Below are 12,269 nucleotides of genomic sequence, written 5' to 3'. Positions count from 1 at the left end.
TGGGCCTGGCGGACCATCTTGCCCTGGTGGACCATGTGGCCCGGTTGGTCCTGATGGACCCTCTGGTCCTGGTGGCCCTGGTGGCCCAGGGAATCCTGGAGGTGGTCCAGGTGGAGATCCAGGTGGACTTCCCGGAGGTGATCCAGGTGGACTATTGTCATCTTGGGTAAAAGCTGCATTGGATAGCACTTGTCTCTTTATCTTGGCAGAAAGGCAGCTGGTTCCTGTGATAAAGAGTTGACATATTTGTTACATGGTGACTTTCACTTCCTCTGTTACTTGGTATTTGAGAGTTTGAAGACTTACCAAACAGCACAAGGGCAACAGTGAACACCTTGAGAATCCTCATTGTGGCTGATGATGTCCTAAAAGAAGTGAAAAGGGATGTTAAACGTACATCGAGAGAAAGTCCATCTGCTGAACATGACCGGAGAGCTGGCTTGTTGGTCACTGTCAGTTTGTTGAGGCCCAGGTTTCATTCCTTGCCACAAAGGCACCTGATTTGTCCTTGGGAAGAACGCTGATATATCCCTGCCAATCAGTTGTCATCGTCGGACAGAATTCTCATAGTTAATGAAACCACTGCTATTTGCTGAGTTGCTAATTGTTTTTTTATTTATTTTTTATATTTTTATTATTTTATTTATTATTCTCTCATAGACAAGAATGGTTCCAGCACCAATAATGCTCTGCCGTCACACAGAGCCTCGCCTTTAACTTTAACTTAACAAAACATTTGATAACAAAGGTTTGCAGTGTAGAACACAGTTGAAAACCAGCATTTTCGTGGTTCCTCACTTATTTGGTGGTTATTTATTTCAAATTTAAAATACTTTTTTTGTGTGAACATCCCCCATTTGTTGTGGAAAATGCTTTTTGGCAGCAGATCACCAATTTTTTGAGTGTTAGAATGTGTTGGGTTAACCAGTGGACAATAAAAGGTTGATTCAACCTTCCTTGCGGTTTCCGTTCTTTCGTAATGAGGAGGAGAACATTGCAAAATTTTGCAAAATTCACCCGCTTCTCACAAACATTGGAGAAAATTTGCTTTTTGTGAAACCAATCATTTTCATTTCAAACCAAAATGGTTATTTATCATTCGTTGAAGCTCTGTCTCATAATAGTGTCAAGACATTAAAATATCATCAGGCACTTTTTTGTCAGAATTAATCTTCACTGAACAAAGACTGAGGAACAGTGACCAAACTCTTCAAGAAAGTATGTGTGTGTGGGGGGAGAGGGGGGGTGTGTGTATGCGTGTATGTGACACGATGCAAAGCATTGTGATGATCAGAAAACAACCATATTTGTATTGTAATGTTGCTTGAAACATTCCTTTGATTTTTAATTCCTTGCAAAAATTGAGGTCAAAAAAGAAAAGCGGAATTAAAGTTTTGTTTTGTTTGTTTATGAACCACCGTGCAAAGTCTGAAAAGTGTGAATACTTTGCCCTACATTTGTGCAAATCATGTATATGAAAGTACAGAGAGACTTTTAGTCCCCCTCAACCCAGGGTCTGAACTCAACTTTGCTGACCTCTGGCTTGCTAAATATATTTTGCATTGTTGATTTTTTTGTGCCATTGCCAGGATAATGAGGCTGACAAATTGCAGCATCTCACCACAGCAAGCTTTGTCACAAGGAGAGATTTTTTTCTTTTTTGCACCTACTGAAAAGACATTCGGTTAATTAATATGTTGATGTGGATGGGACACTTGGGTCCAAAACGTCTTTCAATGTTAGCTATTTAATCCGGAAACAATAATAAATCATTGAACACAACTAGCCTTTATTAACTTATTTGTTGGGAGTATGAAGTCAACCCAAGTATGACTGTTTTCAAGTCTAAGTTAAAAACTCTTCTTAGTTTCCCATGTCTGTAACTGGGTTCCTGTAAAGCATTTTTTTTACTTAAATGCAGTTTTAAAAATATGTTTCTTGCACTAAATTATTTAGTACTCTTTTATTTCTGCACTTTTTTTTGTCTTCAGTTCTTTTATTTGTAAATGCTTAATTCTGCGTTGTATGAATCAATTTGCAATGTCCATCATTCCAAAAGTAATGAAAGCATTCTTTTGAATGCAGCTTTCCAGCAATTTTAAATCTTTGATCCAAATTTAAAAAATATGCTTTGTTCCACTGTAAAAAGATGGTTTGCAGAAACGAAACACTAAATGTCACACGCATTCATAAAATATATTCGACCACGGATGAGCAACTTTGATTGGCCTCTTAATTAATTTTCACCAAAAAAAATTCCGCCTCATTCATTTCACAACTTTAATTGAGGTGACATTTGTGAAAAAATGCACGACATGTATTCTTACAGCTAATATCGGTTTGCTGTTAAAACGTTTCGTGCCATCCTCAAATAGTAATTTATTTATGCATGAGAGCCCCATGCGTTGGAATATTTTTTAAAAAATCAAATAAAATCACAGTACATGGTTGATTTTTGATTGTTCAAACGTTCTTGAAGGATCGATCTTTTATGACATCCTTGAGAAATGTATTTTGAAAAATGAAATATGTTGAGAGTACATATTTTGCCGTTATGCACGTTTTGTCCGTTTTTACAATGCCGTTTTTGTCATACGTTTGGTTTGGAAGTGTGTGGTCCAATGTAACCTGAGTCAAAATGCATATTTTCCATTGATTGTCCAAAGAACAACCCCAAATATGTCCAACATAAAAGTTATGTTCCCTGGAAACATGTTGATAGTACTCACCACGCACACTCAAGTTTGCTCTCGGAGATCCTGTCAGGCTTGCGTTGTTGTCAGTCCTGCTTCCGTCTCTCTTCTGTCGCCTCACAGTCATTCCTAGTGAGCTTAAATCACTTGTCCGGCAACCATTAAGGTGGGGCCCTTTTTCAGGTGGAGTACTGAATTGATTTTCTTTTGTTTTCACACAATTACAGAATGTGGTTTCTATACAGTGTGTATTGCCAAGCAGTATTTCTTCGCCAGGTTGCCAAGTTGGAAGGCATTTGTGAATTGATTAATTCTGAAATGAATAGACAAAGACAAAAGGTCATTGCCGCTGGAATCTTATGCACAGGTACGTGGAGTCATAACTTGTCTTCAAACTGCTTGAAACGTGTTTTTTTTTTTTTGTGTGATCTCCTCAGAGTCAGCAAGCAAAATTTCGTTTGTTTTTTTTTTGTCTCCTCTGAGTCGGTCAGTAACAAAAAGGATACCATGGCATTTTGGTTGAAAGAATCATGTGTTGTCAAAATTATCCAATTAAAAAACAAACACAGGAACCTGGTGACAGCCACGGACCAAGTCCACTTTGGAAAAAAAATGGTGGTGCCAGCCAAACGTGCAATAAAATTTTGCCAAGAATCATCGCTTTTAGGCACCATATGCAAGGACGAGGCCCACAGACTATTCAAACGCCCCACAGAGCCCAAACGTACCATTGTAGCAAATTCCCCCTCATAATGGCCAAGTTGGCCATGTCAAGGCAAGGCATGTGGGCAAAAACTGGTGGGCCAACGGTCGTGGAAAATGCGGGAATCGTTAGTGACGGAAAATCCCTCAGCAAACGTTGATAAATGTCACCTGATGCCAAATAATTTGCGTGTGTTCATGGTCCGAGTCCCCCAGCTTCACACGATAAAGTAGTGTGAATCAACTAGAGATGAACAACATCCACTCGCAGTTTGTGTTCACACAAAAAATCCGCGCCCACAATTCGAACAGTGCTCTAAGCAACAATTAAGTTCCACTGGAAATTGCATCCATGTAAGTGCACAGTTATTGGCTTGGGTCCAAAATTGACAATGGGTGAGATATTAGGGGTGGCCCTCATACACCTGCTGTCTCGTCCGTGGCAGTACGCTTAAGCAGGCTAACTTGTGACCCGTCGTCAACCAGGAAACGTCTTCCTAACGACAAATCCGTAATGAAGCGCAGCTCACTTTCTCTGCCAGCACTGACAGCAGCAACTGAATGTCGCCATACGTGGAAAAGTGCTTCGACATGCTCAAACTACGAAGCTGGGTCGGACTGCCAGAACTCTGGCAACCTCGCAGTCACGATGATGGCTGCAGGTTGCGGGAGTTGGGGCAATATAGCAGAGGAAGACACCTCTTCATCCGCTGCTCAAAACATATTTGATGTCGTGTTCACCAATGTGGCAATAATGGCGGACACACGACTGACTGGAAACTACATCTTTAGTCCACAACTGCCAGCAAAAGAATCTCTCGTGTTGCAAAATTGCATCAAAAATATTAATGTCAACATGACCCCCATAGCCAGTCTGCTGGGTGAAAGGCATGTCCCTAATGTCCGCCACACTATTAACGAATTATATAAATGACATATTTTTATGTTATTGCACACAGCACACCTATCCTCCAATCAGTCTCAATTTTACAAAAAGTACCGGTATTTCAAAAATATAAGAGCAGGTCACATTTAACCCACAGCAGTGGTGCCTAACCAGTCAATCAGTGTGTTGGAAAAAAAAACATATATGTATATTTTTTTTAAATGACATGACGGGAAGTCCGTGTTGCAAAACTTAGCGACTTTATATTCAGTGAGCATTCAGATCCTCTCAAGTGACTTTTTCAAAAAAAATTAGACTAGTTACAATCTAGCAACTTTTTCTGGTGTGACTGGAGACTTTTGGAGTCTGTGTGGTGAAAAGCATGTTGTTCTCAATGAGCAGCGCCAGGAGCTGTTGTGGGCCTCCCCCAAAATCAAGCCACTGCTGGCTCATCGTGCCAGGTTTGCAATCTGGGCTGGATGTAAATGTAAAAGTTTTCATTGAAATAAATTCAAAAGACATCAACAAATAAAAATTACAAATGGGAAAAAAGACAAACACATTCAAGGCTGTCTGAAAATTGGAGAGGGCCTGTTCCCAAATCAGTTATCTGGATTTTCCCTGGATGGAAAAACACATGGAAGCGAGCTTCATCCCCCAACTCCTCCAAGCCTGTGACTGATAAGGTCAGCTGCAGGCGCAATGTCAAAGTCTTCGTTGCTCCCTACCATGTCAACACTGGAGGGACTGAGTAAACCGAATGTGCGCAGGTCGTTTCACAGATTGTGACGCTCCTTCTACCTTTCCCCCCTCCCTCCAGCAGCATGTTCATGACATGTTAAGTCTTGAGAATTGTACTCTGTTTTTTAATGTATGCCTCATGCGCTGAGTTTTTTTTTTCTCTGGCTCAAAGCATCCTCCCATTTTGGAGAATGTTTGGAATCAATTCTTGTTTTCCCCCTCCTCTTCCCGATTGTTTTCCTTTCAAATCTAAGCTATCAGATCTCTGTTCAGCGCTCCGCCAGGCTTCTCGTTTTGTCTCTCCCATGTTGGTTATTGCTGTCCTGTTGATTTTCCGTTGACTGGGTTGTAACGAAGTATTTTCCTTCTGTGATTCTAGTATACTGGGCCAAGAATTCTCATACATATATATCAGAGCTGTCAAACGAGTAAAACATTTAATCTGATTGAAAACGCAACTGTTATCATGAAGACACATTGACAAATTAACTGAATTTCCTTTTATATTTTTTTGTCCTATTTTTCCCGTTTTAATGCTCTCATCAACATCGAATCATGGAGCAGGTTTCTTTGTGCAAAATGCAAATATGTACTGAAACAACAATTTTGATTTTCAATTTTACATGAACATTTTTCACTTGGAGCAGTTATTCACACATAATCTCTCACACAATATTACTGTCCATCAACAACAGTGAAAAAAAATATTTCGTCACACAACACCTCCTTTGACAGCTCTTTTTTTATGGAATCAAAACAGAGCAATATAAAATTATAAAGTGCACATCAAAGGTAAACTAGTCCTCAGACAAAAGTGGATTCAAGCCATGGTTGCATATTTCGTTTTTCTCAAGTTTGCTTTGAACACAGCAGTCAGGCTATGTTGATTCTGTTGGTCCTTCTTGCGTGGAATTTTCTCTATGGTTTTGTGTAGACATCATTTCGGATGACTACACTTAGTTCAAGGGACAACACTGGAGATGTTTTCTTCTTTTCAACGTGGTCGCTACCACTGCACCGCTGAACTCTCGACGTGCCTCAGCGCACCGTCACTGTCAGACGAACACAGAGAAGCTCCACCCCCTTTATTTATAAGGATACTGAACATGGTAACCTTATACACAAAATAGTTCCAAACAAGTTACAATCATGTCAGTGGCATACATCGTACTCAACAGGCTACATGCTCTTTATTCACCAGAGGCTCATCCACCTCGTCTCTTATTTCTCTCCCGAAACAGTGTCACCCCCCGCTCTGTGTACCTTAGCCTTATCCGCTTCGGAGAATTTCTGTGCCCTCTGTCGTGAACAAGACCCTAAAATACTCCTCCACTTGAAGTAACACATCATCCACGACCCGGAGAGGGCACTCCATCCTGTGGACCATTACCAGTCAGCAAAATTGGTCTGGCTCAGCTCTTGGGCAGACACGGCACGTACACTCAGCCAACATAGCTCAATGAATGACGGTCCTGCAGTGGCCCACGTCTGGCATCCATGATGTAGGCCGCAATCGGCCCAGATCTGAGCCATATTGTAAAACCATATCTGGCCCTACGCCGGGCCAGAACAGGTTCCTGATATCAGCCTTAATTCAACCTCAACTAAGCCACATCTTTCATGAGCTTATTTGCCCCACATCTTAAAAAAATGTCTCAAAAACAATTGTTACAAAAATATGTTTATTTTCATAATTTGTGAACCTCACGTATAACTACACATACAATGGAAAAATGCACTTTTCTATCTTTAACTGTGAACACCAAGTCCAAATTGGGATGCAGCTTACTCTTGAATAGTATTTTTCTATCCATCAAATTGTTGCACTCTCCATGCCATCTTTTCTTCTCATGCTCTCCTTCCTGTCACCATCCCGATCAGGAGCCAGATGTAGCCGTCTTTTGATTGTGACATCAATTTCCCGGTCTGAGGCCCAAGATGTTAGGCTGTTAGGTCTCACAGCGGCTGTAAGAACTGTAAGAAAACAAGAATGGACAGTGTGTTAGGAAAACAAACATTTGTACATGTCATGAACAATGGTCAGTAAAAATAACCCTTGATATTTCTTATAATAATAAGAAGAATACATTTATAAGCGTCTTTCAAGACACTCAAGAACACTTAACAACCAAAACTAAACTAGGTGTGACGCTGTAGGGCGGAATATTTGCCACCAAAAACTAAACGTCAATAACTTTTAAGTAGTTTATACTGAATTTGAATGAATTGAAGTTAAGTGGCTCGGATAATGGATGGATTTGTATATTTTACTCTGAATCATCTTGAATAACTGAATCTGAATTGTACAATCTGAATTTGGAACGATCTACTTTTTTTCTTTGAAACTGTATTTGATCCTCACTGAAAATTAAATTCTGTTTATTTTCATATTCAGTCTTACAAATACAAAACTTTTCATTTCAACGTCAGATTTTGTTTTTAAATTAGTTTTAAAGTAACTTTATGTTCAAGTAAATTGTGCGCCTCACCTTCTGGTGAGGCCCCACCTCCTTTACTGCCGGCTGGTGGGCATTTAACCCCGTCAGGGGTCCAAAAGCCCCAGCGTTCCCCCCTCGCACCACTCTGAGTCATCCCATCACGCGAGGCTGCGAGCTCTGTTTTCCTTGCTTCTTCTTCTTGTTCTTCTTCTTAATTGGCGGGTGGCAGCTAACGTTTGCGGTGCATCACCACCTACTGTATCGGAGTGTAGCAATACTTGACTGTTATATATTAAAGTACGTATGAGGAAAAAAAAACCCCTTTTACCTGATTGTGTGATGAATGGAATTGCGCATCGGTGTGCAATTGTAAAACAAGGCTGTGTGTCGAAAAAAAAGATCTGAAACTGCATTTAAGGGTGGCCCAATACTGGCTGGCCATATGCAGGCCGGAGTTGTAAATTGATTTCTGGCCCAAATACTTCACTCCACAACTGGCCCTCATCTGGTTTGACAAAGTCAAGCCAGTGCCTCCTTAGCCATTCCTGGGCCGTGTTCGGCCCACATGCATTATGCAAGTGCCGACACAAGGCCAGCTTCATGCCGAATCCGGGCCAGATGCATTTGCTGAATGGGTTGTTTCAGATTTAGAGGTGCTGATTTTCATCCCAACCATCACACTCGGCTGCGAACTGCTCCAGTGAGAGTTGTCGATCCCGGGTTGAAGAAGCCAAGAGCCAGACATCGATCATCTGCAAAAAGCAGAGATTCAAGACTGAGGCCTCCAAACTGGATCCCCTCAACTCTTTGGCTGCGCCTAGAAATTCTATCCATAAAGGTTGTGAACAGAATCGGTGACAAAGGGCAACCTTGGCGGAGTCCAACCCTAACTGGAAACGAATCCACTTACTTCTGACAATGAGAACCAAACGAGATCTGAGTGGGGTGCTAACAAAGATGCTTTAAAAATCATTTGTGTGAGTTAAATGAGTTTGTGGTGGATTAATGGAAGCATGGTGTATGGGACAGTGTCAAAAACACTTCTGAACAAAAAAAACAGTTTGCTCAAAATCAGGCTCTGAGATTGTGTTGTGAACACATGAAGACATCTATTTAGGTGATTCAAGTTGAAATGAAATTGAACTAAAGGGGAAAATTGCAGTGCCAGTCAAAGAAACATTTTCCAGAAGTGATGGTTCTGTAACAGGGAGGGTGGAAAATCCAAGGTCGATGGAATTAGATGGCAGATCAAATTTGAGTTTTGGGGCTGTTTAACTCCTTAAACAGTCACTGATGTAGTCACTCTTCTTGCACCACAAAATGGTACTACAAAACTACTGGTTACTCTAAAATGGTTCAATGATTTTGTTGTTTGCGATGATACTAGTGCAGCGTGTTATACCGGAGACAAATTCCTTGTGTGTTCTACATACTTGGCCAATAAAGATGATTCTGATTCTGATTCTGATTATCTCTTCGGCAGTGTCGTGTTGGGTTCTGCCTTTCTGGTTGTGCAGTGATCCCTCGCTTATCATGGTTAATGGGGACCGGGACCAGCCGTGAAATCCGTAAATTAGGGTTTGCCCCTCCCTCCGCCCCCTAGGAATTGCGTCTGGGAAAACAGCCTTCTCAGTGCAAAAACCAAGGTTATGGTGTACGAGGCCTGCGTCCTCTCCACCTTACTCTACGGCAGTGAGTCATGGACCACCTACGCTAGGCAGGAACGGCGACTTAACACCTTGTGTGTAAGGGTTTGTGAGTACCAGCATGTTTAAAATATGTCAACAGTTTTTATACTTAACATATTTGAGACAAAGACCATATTTACTGAAATATTTAATTATAAAGCCTTAAACAGTAATTAACATTCATCAGCATTGTCTTTATGCAGCTGTGACAGTGTAGCCTCCAGCTGCTGGCCAGTTATCCCACGGCGCGCAGCCGATGTGTTTATTACTAGACAATTACGGAGGCGACTAGACAAGTGCTGCTTTTTTCATATGAGCCCAATCACCCTCTCTCTCTCTCTCTCTCTCTCTCTCTCTCTCTCTCTCTCTCTCTCTCTCTCGCACTTCCCTCAGCCACACACATACACACACACACATCCCCCGCACATGGGCGCTCGCACGCATATATACACACGCACACAAACACGCACACACGAAATGGCGTAGTAAACACAACACTGATCTAGGCAAGCACTTGATTAGACACTGATCAAAGAGTAATCCATGTGATAAGACAGAAAGGAGAATGCTGGGTGGGGCTGTGAAGCCAATCAACATCACTGTGCTCATGGGATAGATCCACTCGTGCTGTCATTGGTCGATGTCGGCGCTGGGAACCAATCAAGCCATGTACAAAACCTATGACTCATTCGCCATTTTTTTCTGAATACAGTACTTTGGGGAAAAAAATGGGATGCACTGAGGCCGCGATAATCAAAGCGCGAAATAGCGAGAGATCACTGTACCACACCCCCTCCCCCCTCCTGCGGATGTAGATCTATATTTTTCTAGAGAAAATTAATAGTGGTAAGCTGAAAGGTGACTGTGTAGAGGAGGTTGATTTCAGACTACACTTTGTCCATAGATTGTTGACTCCAATATTTTTGAATGGTTCTAAGGCAGTGGTATCCAAATTTGTTCCTCAAGGGCCACTGTCCTGCCTGTTTTCCAGCTCTCCCAAGAGCACCACACCTGATTCAAATAATCAGGGTCGTTCCACTGCTGCTTCAGAGCTCACTGATGAGCTGATCATCTGAATCAGGTGTGTTGCAACCAGGAGAGTTGGAAAACAGGCAGGAGAGTGGCCCTCCAGGCCCAGAGCTGGACATGCCTGTTCTAAGGATCATGACAGTGTCAAAACAGAATGTGTTTGTCATCTCACAGTTCAATATAGTCTTTTCGACCAGTTTACTTACTTTCAGTTCCTGCCAAATTTCTATTGTCTGTTTAAATGTTCAATAAACAAACAAAACAAACAAACTTCACGAAGCAGACTTCTGGTTATTTATCTGTTTTTAACATTGTGGGATTGTTAGCAATGGATTGAACATAATAGGTTATAACAAGTTTTTATCTGCTCGGATTCATTGTTAGCATTGACCATAATAGGTTACAAAAAGTTGTTATCTGCTCGGATTCATTGTTAGCATTATTGTCAATAAAGTCCATGGTGTCATAGATTAGGCCTGATTTGTTATTTGCACTGTTTGAAAACGGACATAGGTTCAACACAAGTGGGACTGGAGTTTATTTAGTGTTTATTTAGGTCCCAGCACATCAAGGTATAAAGAAGAATGAAAGAGTGGATGGATTTGCAGGATCAGCATTTACTAATGACCAATGGCTGCGAGTGTCTCTTGGGATAGATGAGGTCAAGGCATAGATGAAGAATCCAGTTAGAGTTGAATAGCGCGTAGTTTAGAGTGGAGAACACACAGGATGTCATCTACCACATTTTTCGGACGATGAGTCGCTCCTGAATATAAGTTGCACCGGCCATAAAATACAGAAGAAAAAGAAAAAAAAAAGAGAAAAACATATATTAGTCGTACTACAATACAATACAACACATGCTGGTTTACATAGCACTTTCACAATAGCTGCCACTGTAACAAAACGTTTAACAAAACAGTTAACATAAAGTGAAATAATAAACACACTTGACTAGAGTATAAGTCGCGTTTTTGGGGGGAAATGTATTTGATCAAATCCAACACCAAGAACAGACATGTCATCTTGAAAGTCAAATAAAAATAGAGAACAACATGCTGAATAAGTGTACAATATACTTATGTTACATGATGCTTTAAAAACTAACTGAAAACGTTTCTGGCATGTTCACGTAACATATCAAGAGTTATTCAGACAGTTATAGAATAAAGAACATTCTAACAAGTTTATCAAACCACCAGTGTCACTCCAAATCACTAAATCTAATGAAATCTTCAGCCTCTCTGTCACTTTTAAAGAACTCCATGAACCCCAGAGGCAGAAGCAGCGGTTCTTCCCCGTCTCTTAATCAGTCATCCTAAATCGTTTTCATCAGTTCCCACCAATGTGGAAAGTATCAACACAGGCCTAGACCACCCTCTTGCGGTTTAATGTGAAAATAACATGTGAAATGATCGAACGTGTAAATAAATTCACACATAAGTCGCTCCAGAGTATAAAACACACCTCGCCTAACTATGAAAAAAAACTGTGACTGATAGTCCGGAAAATACAGTATAAAATCTACAGCAAAGGGCGGGTGGGATGAATGTAGAGCAGGTGTCACCAACATTTTTGAGGGTGAGAGCAACTTCATGTGTACCGATTGTGTGAAGGGCTACCAAATTGATACACGTCTGAAATAACATATTTGTCCAAAATACCTTCAATAATATGAGGATGTGTTATTTTTAATACTTGATGATTTAAATTGTCAGACTTTGATCGTGTTTCGAAATGTCTCACAGTACTGCCAATGTTTGCATTTTTAAATCATAATTTCTACTAGCAAATCACAATGTCCAGGCACTGGCGGGCTACTCAAGTGGTCTTCACGGGCTACCTGGTGCCCGCGGGCACCATGTTGGTGACCACTGATGTAGAGAGTAGGAATAGAGGAGAACAAGCTGCAATTCGTTGAGAAGAGGACAGACTGAGTTAAATGGGTCAATGTGTTTGATTGACAACAAACAAATGCTTGCATAATCTCAAAATATTTTAAAGTGAAGACAACTTTCAGTTTTGATATTTTAGCAACAAACAGGATGTTGATGCAAATATTATTTTAAATGATTTGGCACTCCAAATCTGT

The 12,269-nt window shown here is 40.9% G+C and overlaps 1 protein-coding gene and 1 long non-coding RNA gene across 51 annotated transcripts in view; one reads left to right on the top strand and one right to left on the bottom strand.

Moving 5' to 3' along the window:
- Positions 1–12,269, bottom strand: part of LOC127597729 (uncharacterized) — a 52,253-nt gene that overhangs the window by 16,752 nt on the left and 23,232 nt on the right. The window lies entirely within an intron of this gene.
- Positions 1–12,269, top strand: part of LOC127597772 (uncharacterized) — a 33,000-nt gene that overhangs the window by 9,574 nt on the left and 11,157 nt on the right. The gene's annotated exons all lie outside the window — the stretch shown is intronic.

This window comes from Hippocampus zosterae, chromosome 3 (genome assembly GCF_025434085.1).
Source record: "Hippocampus zosterae strain Florida chromosome 3, ASM2543408v3, whole genome shotgun sequence".
Classification (NCBI taxonomy): domain Eukaryota; kingdom Metazoa; phylum Chordata; class Actinopteri; order Syngnathiformes; family Syngnathidae; genus Hippocampus; species Hippocampus zosterae.
This window is presented reverse-complemented; position numbering and strand designations above follow the sequence as displayed.